Genomic DNA, 14,264 nt, shown 5'->3' with positions numbered 1-14,264 from the left:
GATTATCTTATCCTAACCTGAAGTAAATAATAGTATGTTTAGGTGGATGTCTGTAATCCATCACCATGGATTGAAATATCATCAATATGCTGATGATACTCAATGTTACAACTTCACATCTGGTGATCTGAGAGATGCTGTCGCTACCTTCTCTCAGTGCCTGGAGGCTGTAGGGGCCTGGACGGGGGACAATGAACTGTGACTGAACCCTGCCAAAACCAAGTGACTTTGGGTACATGGAGCTTCCATTTTTGGCTCTAGGACATATTTTGTTCTGGAAGGGATGGCACTACCCCATTCAAATCCAGTTCACAACTTAGGGGTTCTCTTGGACTCACAATCCTGCTCAAAAAGCTGTTGCTGGTTGTGAGTAGTTGGTGTACCAGCTGCGACCTTTCCAGGATCAGAATTCCCTGAGCTAGTCATCTCCCATCTGGGCTATTGCACTTTACATGGGACTACCCTTAAAATGAATTTGGAGACTTCAGCTGGTTCAAAGCGCAGCAGCAAGAGCACTTTTTGGGAGCCCTAAAATGGCCCATATTACACCTCTGCTCTATGAACTGCACCAGCTATCAATTTGCTTGCAAGTGCAGTTCAAGCTGTTGATTATGATCTACCTGGCATGACTCCAGGCTACTTGATGAGCCATCTCATCCTGCTAAGAGAAGCCTGCTGGCAGAGGAGGCCTGCTGCAGATCCCATTGGCCAAGGAACTTTGACTGGCAGAATCCAGAAGAAGAGCCTTTTCTGCTGTAGCACTGGCCCTCTGAAACATTCTGCTCCCTCCCTCCCCCCCCGGGTGAGGTTTGCCCCCACCCTCCTATTCTTCCACAAGGACCTGGGGATTCAAAAGGGGAGTACCTCAGTAGAGGTGGCTACTGCACTAATTAGCTGACCCCTCCTCCCCCCTGCACTTTCTGCCCTCCCTCCATTCATCTTTTTAATTCATATTATTGTGTTTTATTGTTTGTTTTTATTGTCTTATTGCTATTGATATGCTTAAATTTTATCATTTTTTTCTGTTTTATTGTTGTAAACTGCCCAGAGTAACCCTAAGGTGATATTGGCAGCAAATAAAATTTACAAACAAATAATCTGATCCTGAAGGAATTCCTCCCATTTGTTTTTTTCAATAGTGATAATGGCACCAGTAAGAAAAGTCCAAACCAGTGATGGCGAACCTTTTAGAGACCGAGTGCCCAAAAACTGGCCGCGCCCTTGCTCCCCCCCTGTCCCACCCCCACTATGCCCCCCATCCCCCGCCCCACTGCCCACAGAACCTCTTACCACCTCCAGGACCCCCCCGCAGATCACCCAGGCAGCCCAGCAGCACTATGGCAGCCACGCCCTCTGCCCGCACCCTGCAGCATCAACTGCATGATGGGGTGTGAGGGCAGAGTCTTCTCTACGCTGTCTGGCTGCCATGTCCTTGGCTGCACTGCTCCATGTGGGCCACGCTCAAGGGTGACTCTCCTTCAGGGGGGCTGCTAGAGAGGAGGGGGTCACGGGGGAAGGCCTGGCTGGGGGAATGGTACGTATGCCCCCAAGAGGGCTCTGAGTGCAGCCTCTGTCACCTATGCCATAGGTTTGCCACCACTGGTCCAGACCTTGAGCAACTATCCAATAATTTCTCCTTTCCTAGAGAAATTTGAAGAAATCACACACACACACACACACACACCACTTTCATGTGGCTCTGGTAGATATTTTTAAAGGCATTTATGTTCATCTCTTACAAAGCTCTTATTGAGGTTAAGCCATGAATCCATCTGGAGTCTGAATCCTCACTGTCCCAACAATCCAAACTAGTGAGATTTGAATGCTATTCCTTGGAAGATATAAACATCCATTTTAGATTCTAAATTTCCAGGAAGGATTAATTTTTTTATTAGTTGGTCAGTTTGTTTCCAAATTATCATGGAGTACAGTTAGCTGTGACTATAAAGCAAACTGGATAATCTATGAGGGTCAGGCAAATAGTGGAAAAGAAAAATGGAGATTCTCTTCTGTCGCAGATCTGCAGCATGGTGTGGGATTCATAACACATTCATGAAGAAAGGAGCTGGAATAAAGAACAGGGATATATTGCCCCTCTATTTATTGTGTTTTTTCTCTTGTTTAATGCTCTCCAATATGCAACATGGCTCCTTCAGACCTGATGACATACTGTAGTAGTTCACATTTAGCTGGTCCTCAGAACACTTGCAGAGTTGCTATAGTGATAAATGTAAGCAGAGTCAATAGTATATATACAAATATATCTCAAGATTAGTTCTTCATTCAAAAGTACTGATTATAAATATCACAAATGCTCTCTCACCCAAAGATGTAATATTTCATCACTCTTATGAAGTGTTTGTTTGGGATTTAATTTCTTTTTTAATCCTCTTATAACTTTCTTGTCACTGCAAATAATGACTCAAGTTGATCTAAAATAAAACATCTCTAATTTTTTGCATTTCTAATTGTTGTTCCCTGTTATTTGGAAATATTTGTTTCTTCAACACAAATGTGTTTTTGTTTCAGCTCGCAACAGCTGCCAGTCAAGGTACCCATTCAGAGATGGTGATTTGGTGTGATGGCTTAATAAAGCATGCGTTTCCTTTCATATAGATAACTACGTTTCTGGGTCTGATTGCTCCTAACATTTCACACATCTAAGTATTATCCTTCACTTCAAAGGAATGAATAAATGAGAATTACCTACTTGAAAGACAAAAACCGACATATAAAAATGAAGAGCTTTCCATAAGAGTTCTGTTTGGTCCCCAGAGAGTTGCTATGGAGATCTGATAATTGTGTAGAGAATTCTTCAGTCCCTGAAGAATTACAGAATCACCATTTAACTGAAGCAGAGAACTCTAATTAATCACCCAAGCCTTTATAAGTTTGCTCAGAAGTAAGTCCCATTCTGTTCAATGGTGCTTATGCACAGGTAAATGGAGATGGGATTCCAATCTAATTATCCTTAAATATCTATGATCCAATCCTTCCAAGGTTTAGTTGTGAATGACTAGCACAATTTCCATTTTAAGTGTTCTGTAATAGAAATCTCTTTCACACTTTCCAGTTCCTGTGCTAATGCTGAGTCTAACAATCCAGATGACCACGTTCACCTTTCTTAGAATCGCTTTTGTTATGCAGAAATGTTTGTAATGCTTTTTTATATTCACATATTGTATACATTTTAATGTTATATGGTTTTTTTCTGGTTTACTGTTTATTTTCATCCTATAGACCTCCCAGAGTTACATTGTTCAAGTTGGGTGATCTTATCATACTTTCTTTTTGGTGCCTTCAAGTCAGTGTTGACTCTTGGCAGATTTTGGAAGTAGTTTGCATTTTTTTTTTTTTTTCATCCTAGGACTAAGAAAGAGTGATTAGCCCAAGGTCACCCAGCTGGCTTCATTCCTAAGGCAGGACTAGGACTCATAGTCTCTTGGTTTCTAGCCTGATGCCTAAATCATTATATCAAACTGGCTCTCCTTTTAAATCTAGTAAGTAAGTAAGTAAGTAAGTAAGTAAGTAAGTAAGTAAGTAAGTAAGTAATTGAAACTGAAATGCTCTCATCACTGGGAAATCATTAGGCTTATAAATTCCTTAACCTCCACCACTGGCACATAGCTTCCTCTAGTGGTGAAGGTACCAGAGACTGTGAGTTGTAGTCCTGTCTTAACCATGAAAGCCAGCTGGGTGATCTTGGGCCAGTCACCACTTCTCTCAGGCTCAGCCCAAGTCATTTCACAAGGTTGTTATTGTGGGGAAAATAGGAGGAGGAAGGTATGTTGGATATGGTCTCTGCCTTGAGTTATTTGTAAAATAATAAAGGAGGGATACAAATAAAAGAATAATAAAATAAGTAAATAGCACATGTGGCACATGTATCTGCAAGAATGATTTCAAAATGAAGCAACATTTCATTATATTTGGCTGTCTAATCATCCTGTTTGGTCACCGTTTTATATTTAATATATTCAATTGTTTTTTAATAGTTATATTTCTTGTTTATTTTTTGTTCCTGTTGTACACCTCCTAGAGTCCTTTGTTTGTGTTGGGCAGCCCTATTATTGCAATTAATCACATCTCACAGTACTTACAAAATGCACTATGTTTGGTTATTATTTATTTCAAGTTTGAAAATGCCTGACCTCTCCCCAAAATATTGTTAAATAAAGACAAATTATTGTATTTAGATGGAATGCTTTGCAAAAGCCGCAGACACTTTCTTGATGCACAACTGCCCATGTACTCATATAAATTTGCTATACAGTATTGTACAAAACCCCCCTTCTTAGCTCCCAGATAAGTTAGTTAAACTGTGATCTTTAAATTTCATTGTTATTTATGTGTTTCTGTTGCAGAAGAGAGTTTTACAAAATATGGTCTTCCATATTAATATTGTGTCATCTGGAGTAAGCAGTATGCATCCAATATGTCAGGGAGGAACATGTGAATCCATTACATAATACATATTAATGTTGGTGAAGCTATCTGGTCTTTTCTAATTTCTGTAATCCCAGCTATTCATTGATCATTTCAAAGATCATATCTGTCTATCCCTGATAAGCTGTCTCTTGTACAATGTAAACACAATTTAGCATTTAAAGCATGAAGGAAGGATCGAGTGGGAAAATGTATAGAAGACTGTAGAAGAGCCCAGAGTGGGGTCAAAAAGTTGCAAACAGAAAAGCTATGTGGAGAGACGGGGTCAGCTGAAAATTGGAATGAGAGGTTGCCAAGAAGGAGATAACGAACATTGAGATCTGTAAGACAATGGCTTGTTGTCTGACAGCTAAATAATTTGTTGCAAGTTACAAAAGACTTATTATACAACCACCAGATGGACACGGCCCAGAGAGAGGAAATTGGCAAGACCAAGGAAGACCTTGGAGGTCATGGGTACAACACTAAAACTTTAATCTCTGTAGAAATCAACCAGACCCTGAGGGAAGGCCTTTTTATCTTAGAAGCAATTGTGCACAACAGCAGTAACGATTTCTTTAATAAAAATTGAGTTGTAGTAAATTTAAGTCACATGCTTAATATTCCAAGGTAATGATCCTGCAATGTAGGACTGATCACTGTCACTTGTAGAGATCAGTAAGCTGAACAGAATTGTGCCTTATGGTTCCTTCCTTCCTTCCTTCCTTCCTTCCTTCCTTCCTTCCTTCCTTCCTTCCTTCCTTCCTTCCTTCCTTCCTTCCTTCCTTCCTTCCTTCCAATACAGGTGGTCTATTTCTGTTTTTAAAAGATCATTCAAACTTTTTATCATTAAACTCTAAGCAAGGAGACTCAGCATTTTTTAGTCTAATGGCCAGATTGACCATTGAGTGATATACAAAATAGACTTCTAAGCCATTGGCATGTCAGCAACCAGGGAGTAAGCAGGAATAATGGGAAAACATATTTTATTTTAGTGAAATCAATGATATATGATATGGAAATAAAATTAGTAGTGTTAGCATGTCTACTCCCCATGTATTTAATAATTTTCCCTTCCACTTTTCCTCTTCTCAAAATTAGAAAACAATTTTTGGAGGTCCTCTAGGGGCTGCACCCAGTGTTTTTAAGAGGCACATTTGCACCTAAGGGTTTAGGGTAAACTTCAATTAATTTATGCTTACTCTAACAGCTTCTAAGATAACCAAGAGCTGAATATTCATAGATTCTCCTTCCAGTGCTCTGGATTGTGATTCAAGAAAAAAACACCACATCCTTTCTGCACAATTCAAATTATTTGTCTGCATATATAGGTATATATTTATGAGGTAATTTGTCCTGAACCCTGAGAGGTTGATGCAAAGGAAAGAGCAAGACAAGATCAATTGTAAAGATGTCAACAGTCTTACTGATTTGCTGCACGTGGCATGATAAAGTACTTGTATTGATTTTTTTTTCAAATGTCTATATGATGTCATAGTGGTATGTTTGCATCTCAAAGCCCTTTCATATGGGTTTGACCCTGGAAACCTGTTTTTAAAGCAGCAAAGAAAGAGTAATTCTAAACCATGTGTTCAGAAGCACAAAGATAGTGGACCTCCCATGAATGAAGTAAGTCTCTACAGAGACAAGAGAGAGAAGAACAATTGCAGAGCTGGTGTCAGCCATGGTTTCACATGGAAGTGGAATAGTTAAACTGATAAACTGGAAAAGAAGGGAATGTGGTACGAAATCCTTTCAGTGGAAAACCAACTGCCTCCATTGGGTGCAGAAATATAGATAAAAGTGCTCTTGTTCTTGTTTTGCACTAGTGTTAAATCTCTTCTCCCAAGCATTTTTGCCCACCATGAATATAATTGATTGGTGCATTATTCTTGCTGTGATTATGGCACAGGTACAAACGTTTGCAGAGGTAGTTGGCAAACATCAATTGATAACTTTAATGCCAACCCATTTGGTAAGAAAAAAAGTATATGACAGCCCAAATAAGCGGACATAATCAATTGGTATGCAAATCTGCTTGTTGGCAAAAACTTTTTGGCAGACAAATAGAAGCAAGAATCAAACTTTAAAATATAATAACAATACAAGTCTCTTTTTGAACTGCAAAGGTAAGATGGTTCATCATTAGGAAAAATGATGGGGCAAGAAAATAATTTTTATGAAAGCTATTACTGAAGATCCTTTTTAATAAAGCTGTATTTTGAGTATGATTAGCATAAATTATGGATAAGGACATCAAAACAGAGTGTTTCTTTCACTCTGTGTCCATATTGGGAATATGTGTTGTGTACCACTTAAGAACAGCCCTGTTGGATCAGCCCAAGGTCCATTACCGTCTAGCATTTTGCTTCTCATAGTGGCCAGATCTGGGATAGTCATAAGCAGATGGAGATATACCCCTTGCCTGCTGCTGTTTTCCTGCAACTGATATTTGGGTGCTTGCTATACTATATCCTGTATTAAATGTAGGGGCTAGAACTGCATACATATTCCAGATGCAAATATACCATAGGTTTAATATTTTTATAAACATTTGCTAGTTTTGAAAAGATGTCAAAAGAAAATGCTATAAAAGATAAACTACTTTTCTTCTCCACAGTGCTTTATTCCTACTTGTAATATTGGTATGAAACTTGTATTTTATCCCTGAATACATCTCCACATTTATCACCCAAATAAGCATTGTTAAAGGTTTCTCAGCTTTTGCTTTAGGTTCATCAATTAAGGCATGAACATCTTCCACATTTCTCTATTCACATTCCTGCCCTTGGTGCACATACAGTACTCCATATGTGAGTTACTTAACAGCATGACCATCAGCTAAGATGGAATACTGCATAATGGCAAGCACACTAGTACCAAGTAAACATAAATGTGTTGCTTGTAGGTCCTGCCAGGGCATCAAATGGTGAAGAAAATGCAACAGACAATATCAGGAAACAAACCATAAACTTAAATAGCTACAAGATGGTGGGATGAGAAAGCAATTTCTCCCTGCCAAAAACCATTAAAAAACATGTAATTGATCTCCCACCCACAAGATTGGCTAAAATGTGTACCAATGTCTCCCCTAAATGTTGGAAATGTAATCTGACAAGTGGAACATACTATCATATGTGGTGGGAATGCACACGAGCTCGTGATTTTTAGAACAGGATTAAAGTATGGTTGGAAGAAATATTAGAGCGAGTGGTAGAACCAAAACCAGAACTCCTTCTATTAGGTTTAACTATGCAAAAGCATGACAAAGGCATACTTTATTTAATGTTACACATTTTAACGGCTTCCAGACTGGTTTTTGCTCAAAATTGGAGCAATAAGGGAACTCCAACGGAAGAAGAGATCCTGCATAAAATTTTATCATGTGCTCAGATGGACAGGCTTACAATGATTATGAAAGACAAGACAGAACACGAATACTTCGAAATCTGGGACAAATTTTACTGTTGGTATGAATTAAGGAGAACTGCTCGGACTTCAAGTTAATGGTAGAATTAAAAGATATATATAACTGTACATATAATTGTACATATAATTGTATTGTATAGAAGGATGAGGCTTATATAGAGGTTAAGAACGATGTATTAAGTTTTTGTACCATGAGAAACAAACTGTTAGGAAAATTCTTTCTGGAATGTCATGTTTGTCCATTTTTGTTTTAATTGTATTATGAATAAAAAAATTTAAAAAAACATGTAATTGAAGACTGAATTACACATATTCTGGGGTTTAAACTGGAGGGCCTTGCTATTGGTAATGGCTACAATTGGTGATCTTATCCATCCCTTCCAATAGACCAGCAGCATTTTGGAAGCCCTTCTGGAGAAAGCATGGTAATTTTGGCCCTGGTCCTTTCCTCCACACTGTACCTGCTCATCAGGATGACCTCCAGAAAAAATGATGGTGTGGAGACAAAAGGGGACGTAAATTGAGAGAAGGTAGCATTTCTTCTAGATAAGTTCTTGCTACCTCTATCTCTTGGCTTTATCCCTGAACATGGGACAGCAGTATATCATGTGGAGAGTACACCATTCTAGGGATGTTTTCAGGTATTAGGATGGCAGCTGGTAATTAGGGGGGCTTTGTTGTTAAAATTAACTTTAAGAAAGTTACAGCGAAGAGCAAACACCTGTATTGCCATTATTAGTAGGCTATTTTCCTAAATTCATTCTTTCTATGTGTTTCTTGTTTTCTGTCTGCCTGCCTATCTGTCTGTCTGACAATCTGTCAGAATCAACCATATGAAAATGTTCTCGTTAGGTAGAGGTAGATGTCAAAAATCTTTTATTCTTTCTCCCTTTCTTTTTAATCAGATTTCAAATGCTTTTTTTTTTTTTTTTTTTGCATAAATGGACCAAAGTTCTCAATTTAATCTCAATCCATTAATACAAAGATTTGGGAACTTGGATGTCTGGTTACTTTATAAACTGGGATCATCTGACTTTATTCCACCAGGTAATAGTAAAATATAAGGACTGGAGTTTAGATCATGTCCTTGATTTTGTGATCATCTTTCTGTAAGAATGTCTAGATAGCCTTCCCAACTGGTAAATTTAAAACCCCCTATTTTGGTGCATCTGAACGAAGATCTAGATGATCTTGAATTTCCTCTGAATATTTCTGATGAGATATTGTTGTATGTATCTACACTTCTTTCCTGTTCATTAATTCAACATAATATAAAATTTTAAAAAAATAAAATGCCAATCTCTTACGTAAAAATTTTAAAATTAGATTCTAGCAGTTTTGTTCTGTATATTTACCCCTTCGTTTCTGTGCAAACATACACACATACCACACCCATGCACACCCTTGTTCTGAATATAACAATAAACTAAGCAACCAAGGATTACAAAAAATAAAGGCAGCCAGGAGGATCCACAGGGAGGCTTTATAAAAAGGTGAAGATGGTAATATTGGGAATATGCTATCAAAGCTCCACCTCTTTACAATGCATCTAAAATCATAGGATCACAATCATAGGATCATAGCCACTATCTTTACTTTTTTTTTTTACTCCCACTTTTACTCAGCAAATACCCCTGAAAGCAGCTATTGATTACAGAAATTCTTTTCTGGAGGGTGTTGGTGGTGTTGGAGTGGTCTTTTGAAACATGGTTTCAAAATGGTTGTTCAAACCATCCCTACATTATCATTTGCTACTCCATAGTACAGGTAGCTGTTACGTATAAGCTGAGTTGACAAGAACAGAAATGAGGAGGTGATAAGCCGCCTGGGAAAGCCAAGGGAAATCATCAAAACAATTAAAAAACGAAAATTAGAATATTTCGGACATGTGATGCGACACCCAGAAAGATACGGCATACTCCATTTAATCCTCCAGGGAAAGATTGAAGGCAAACGAGGTCCAGGCAAAAGAAGAACATCGTGGCTTCAAAATCTAAGGGACTGGTTTGGATAAAACTCAGCAGCACTTTTTCGTGCGGCTGCTGATAAAAACAGGATCGCCAACATGATCGCCAATGTCTGATAACGGATATGGCACAAGAAGAAGAAGAAGAAGAAGACTCCATAGTCATTCTACAAGGGAAGGCTTTGGAGAAGAACATAAGGATAGCTAAGTAGTGGGGAAGATGGAGTACTGATCAAGTTGGGATTATTCTCTTGCCTCCCCCACTTCCAGGGGTGACTAGCACATGTGCCCTCCCTCTCTCTCTCTTCCTTAGGCATTGGCATATCACAGCCAGTCATGGTTTCATGGCTTCTGATTTCTCCAGGAGCTGCAATTCTGACCAGGATTTTGCAACTGTTTTTAGTGGAGTACAGCAGTTCTTTCCTAATGCTTGAGCAGATTGCTTGGTTAATCCCCATTGTTTTGCTTTGATTTGGAACTGAGCTTCAAAGAGAAATGACAGTGCCAGAAAACTCTAAAGGCAAATGTCCTATTCCAAACTATTTCTATATTAGCGATAATGTTTCTACAAATCTATATGTCTCTGCATTTTTGTGTATTATATAGAGACACACAATACTTAAAAGTCCTTCTACTAATCTTCTAAGGACTCTTAATATTGCTTCGCCTGGAAGCTGTAAACAAGTTAGAAAAACATGATATATTCATTTACCAAATCTAATCACAGCAGAGATGTGAACCTGAAAAAAAATGTTCTGCTTTTTATTTTTGACAAATTTATTCATTTCATTCTCCATTTGTTATTGTCTTGTTCATGTTTTCTTTTGTAATTTTCAGGAAGTGCTGTTGGTTTGTTGCTGTAAAAATAATAAAAGATCTTTAAGATCCTGTGAAACTATAACATTATCTTTCATTAATGTCATCCACTTCATCAGATGTGCAGAGTATTTATCCTAAAATAAGAATGCATTTCCTTCTGGTTGGGTAGCACTCTGAAACAATAATATTGGGAATAAATTAAATGTACTTTATACAATTATAATTACTTTATTGACATGACTATTTATCAAACAGATATTGGACACAATACATTGTTTTGATTGGTGAACCATTTAACTGTGACTCTAAAAAATCCTTTATTTCAATACAAGCTGGTAAAAATGGAGTAGGATAAGACTTCAGGCATCTAATAGACTGGATGGAATCCATAGCTTATTATGCCACATGTGTTTATTGTTTTTCAAGGTGTCTAACTGGTTCTCATTTCCAGAAGTGCCTGCAGCCAATTGATGATATGTGTGGTGATCTATCACACAAACGCCATTGTTAGCTACTTATGTCCTGATATAAGTATATAAGTTACAGCACATGGAAGCTCTATTTTTTTCATAGAAATTAGAGTTATTTTTATGTTCAGTTTAAATAGGAATGTGCATGTTTGAACCCAGTATTCTATTCCCATGGACAGAAATACACTTTATTGGATGGAGCAGTAGAAAAAGAGTGGAACACCATGAAGTTGAATAAGTGAACATTCCCTCTCTTGGTGCACTCGGTTCTCCTGTGAGCTAGACTTGCTGCTTATCTTGCCAAATAGCTTGGTTGATTCATATTTTCTCTCTCACCCTCTAAATAGCAAACAGTCATCTAAATAAATAATCTAAATAATTGCCATGCCACCTGACACTAAGCACTTTCCTACTGATGTCAATCAACTTCCTAAGGTACTTGAAACTGCTAGAGGATTAGATGATGACCTCGAGCATTAATACATTTTTAGCAAATAATTACTGTATTGAAAAGGTGAGACCTTCCGGGTTATCAAAAACCCAGGGTCATTGTCGCTCACTCACTGGATTGCATAAAACAGTTCCTACTTATGTTCCTACAGTTCCATGCTTAATATTTCTCTTTATTGTAGCCAAATGAAAAGCACAGGAGCCACAAGGCAAAGGTAAATGAGAAAGATTCTCTGTAAGAGGTGCTGTTCTGTCTCCTTATGCTTTTTAATAAAAGTGCAAATACACACATTACTTGTTTCATGTTTTGTTTATGCTTCTTATCAAAGTCAGAATGTTCCTATTTTGAGTTTCAGCTCTAGTTATACCTGACATCTGCATTCAAGGAAATCTATACAGAAAGGGTTGAAATTTGCTGTACTTGTGAGGTGAGGAGTTGGGGAAGGACCCTGCTCTTTCAAAAAGGAGACAGGGTGGGAGCAAAAATAAATTTTGATTTCATATATTTCTTCTCTTCCGCCTTTTGCAGTTAGAATGGGAAAGAGGGTTTCAGAAAACTGCAGCAAAATCTTGTGGTGTCCAAGCATCTCTGCTGTGATCAAATGCAATGCCTTATAAAGAGAATGGGGCTGAAAGCTGAGAGGATTGAGAGAGATGGAAGGACATTAGAAAAGAGAGAGTAACAGTTGGACTAGGTAAAAAGGAAGAAAAGAGAGAAGAGAAAGCACGTAGAAGTGACATTGAGGATCTTGTGCCAAAGCAAACTATTTGAAAATAAGCACAACGTTCTGAATCTCTAAAAGCAATTCATATCCGATACAATCTGTTCATACAATGCTGTTTTAAAATAGCAGCCCCCCATACATACATACATACATACATACATACATACATACTCTTGGATTCTACACTACCAGAAAAAGATCCAAAGCAAACAGAATTAAACTGCAGTTTAAGAACTCTAATTTTATTCATTTTGGCAGTAAGATTTTAAACTACATTTTTAATCCCCCACAATAAAGTTAGAAGAAATTATACCACTCCTGACCCAATAAACCCAGTTTCATGACACCTGCTACAGAGTATGTAAATAGTAGTGAAAAGATGGCACTGTGCAGAATGCATAATTTCAGGGGGGAAACAGCAAAAGAAAAATCCATTAGATAAACTGGTCTTACATGATATGCATATGAAATAACATTTTGCTACAAGTACATCTGAAAATATTGGAATTGGTAATGCTAGTAATGATATTGCAATATGATATTAAATAGATAGAAATAGATTATGGCAGTAATATTGGCAATAAATCAGTTTTCTATTTAATTTTCTAGGAAAACATGGGTAATGCTTCTAACTAAACAGTTGGTGTTAATACTTATTATTTACCCAGCTCTTAATACGGGTCACTAGCTATTGAAAATGACTGCCACTAGAAGTAAGACATAGGCCCCTGATATTAGTTACAATTAGCAATAAAGCAATAAAGCAAGGAGTCTTTAGCCTCTGACTTGCTTACCATTTGCAGCACCTATCAAAGTTGTGTCACTGGAATGTAGGAGCTAGCATTGAGTTTCTCATTTTGGAGCTGCAAAACTATGCACTACCACTTGATGGCAGCATGGAGCTGCAATTATTGGTGTCTCTTAGTGGCCATCTCGGGATCATCTGTGCTTCTACAGCCCTCCTGCTGGGCCTTCTGTTTTCTGTACTAAGAAGATTCTAGAGTTGCTGGGCCTTTTGAAAAAAAAATGGTTGCAGCAGTTATAGATCAAGAAGGGATAAACTAGTAGAGATGATGGGGAGGATTGTTTTCTATTTTCAATTTTGCTTGGAGAAGGAATGTTTCAATCTCTTCTCCCAGTTATTTAAATGAACTGAGACTACATATGTGTAAGGTAGGAGGCTCTGTCTACATCTGTGTGTGTCTATCTTCAGTCCCCAACTCACCATGATCAACATCAACATTAACATCCCTTCCAACTTTTTTATTTATTATTATTATTATTATTATTATTATTATTATTATTATTATTATTATTATTATCATCATCATCATCATCATCATCTCTAAAATAGTGATTGCATATAAGGATATCTGCAATCCCTATGCCTATTAACCTGGGAAAAATATCAATTGAACTTTGTAGGCCTGAGAAAATAAGCATGAATGGTTGGGGCACCAATCATCCCCACCAAGAATTACAGAATTGTGTATGAGTGGAAAGCCATTGAAATGGGATTTATAAATACATTGTTAAGGCTATAAATATCCATGTCACCAGATAGTAGCAAAGATATATTCTTTCTAGCCATCTAGCAGTCATCTGTATTTCAGCAGCCCATATCTGGGTAGCCCTAACTAATAGTCCAAGGGAGGAAATGAAGTGAAGAAGCTTCTTAGATCAGAAGCCGAACATTTTCAAGGGGGAAAAAACTAAGAAAGTCCAGTTGCCTTTTAAACAGCACCTTTCTGACAACCATGTCCTGGATGATTGAAAATCTCCATAGAAAAGGGAGTAAATGCTTTTGGTAGTTTGTATTTATATCCAATTCCAATCTATCTTGGTATTTTCTGTGATTTTTATGCACAAACATTTTTTCAAGAATCCTCAAATAATGGTTTTTATTCAAAAACCTATTTCCTGTACTTGCTTGTCTGAGATTTGTTAGGCTTCACCTGCTGGAAGAAGCTACTATATCTG

This window comes from Crotalus tigris, unplaced genomic scaffold (genome assembly GCF_016545835.1).
Source record: "Crotalus tigris isolate CLP2741 ecotype Arizona unplaced genomic scaffold, ASM1654583v1 scf7180000024124.1850442, whole genome shotgun sequence".
In the NCBI taxonomy this organism is placed as follows: Eukaryota; Metazoa; Chordata; class Lepidosauria; order Squamata; family Viperidae; genus Crotalus; species Crotalus tigris.
The sequence above is the reverse complement of the archived record's forward strand: the minus strand, read 5'-3'. Positions refer to the sequence as shown.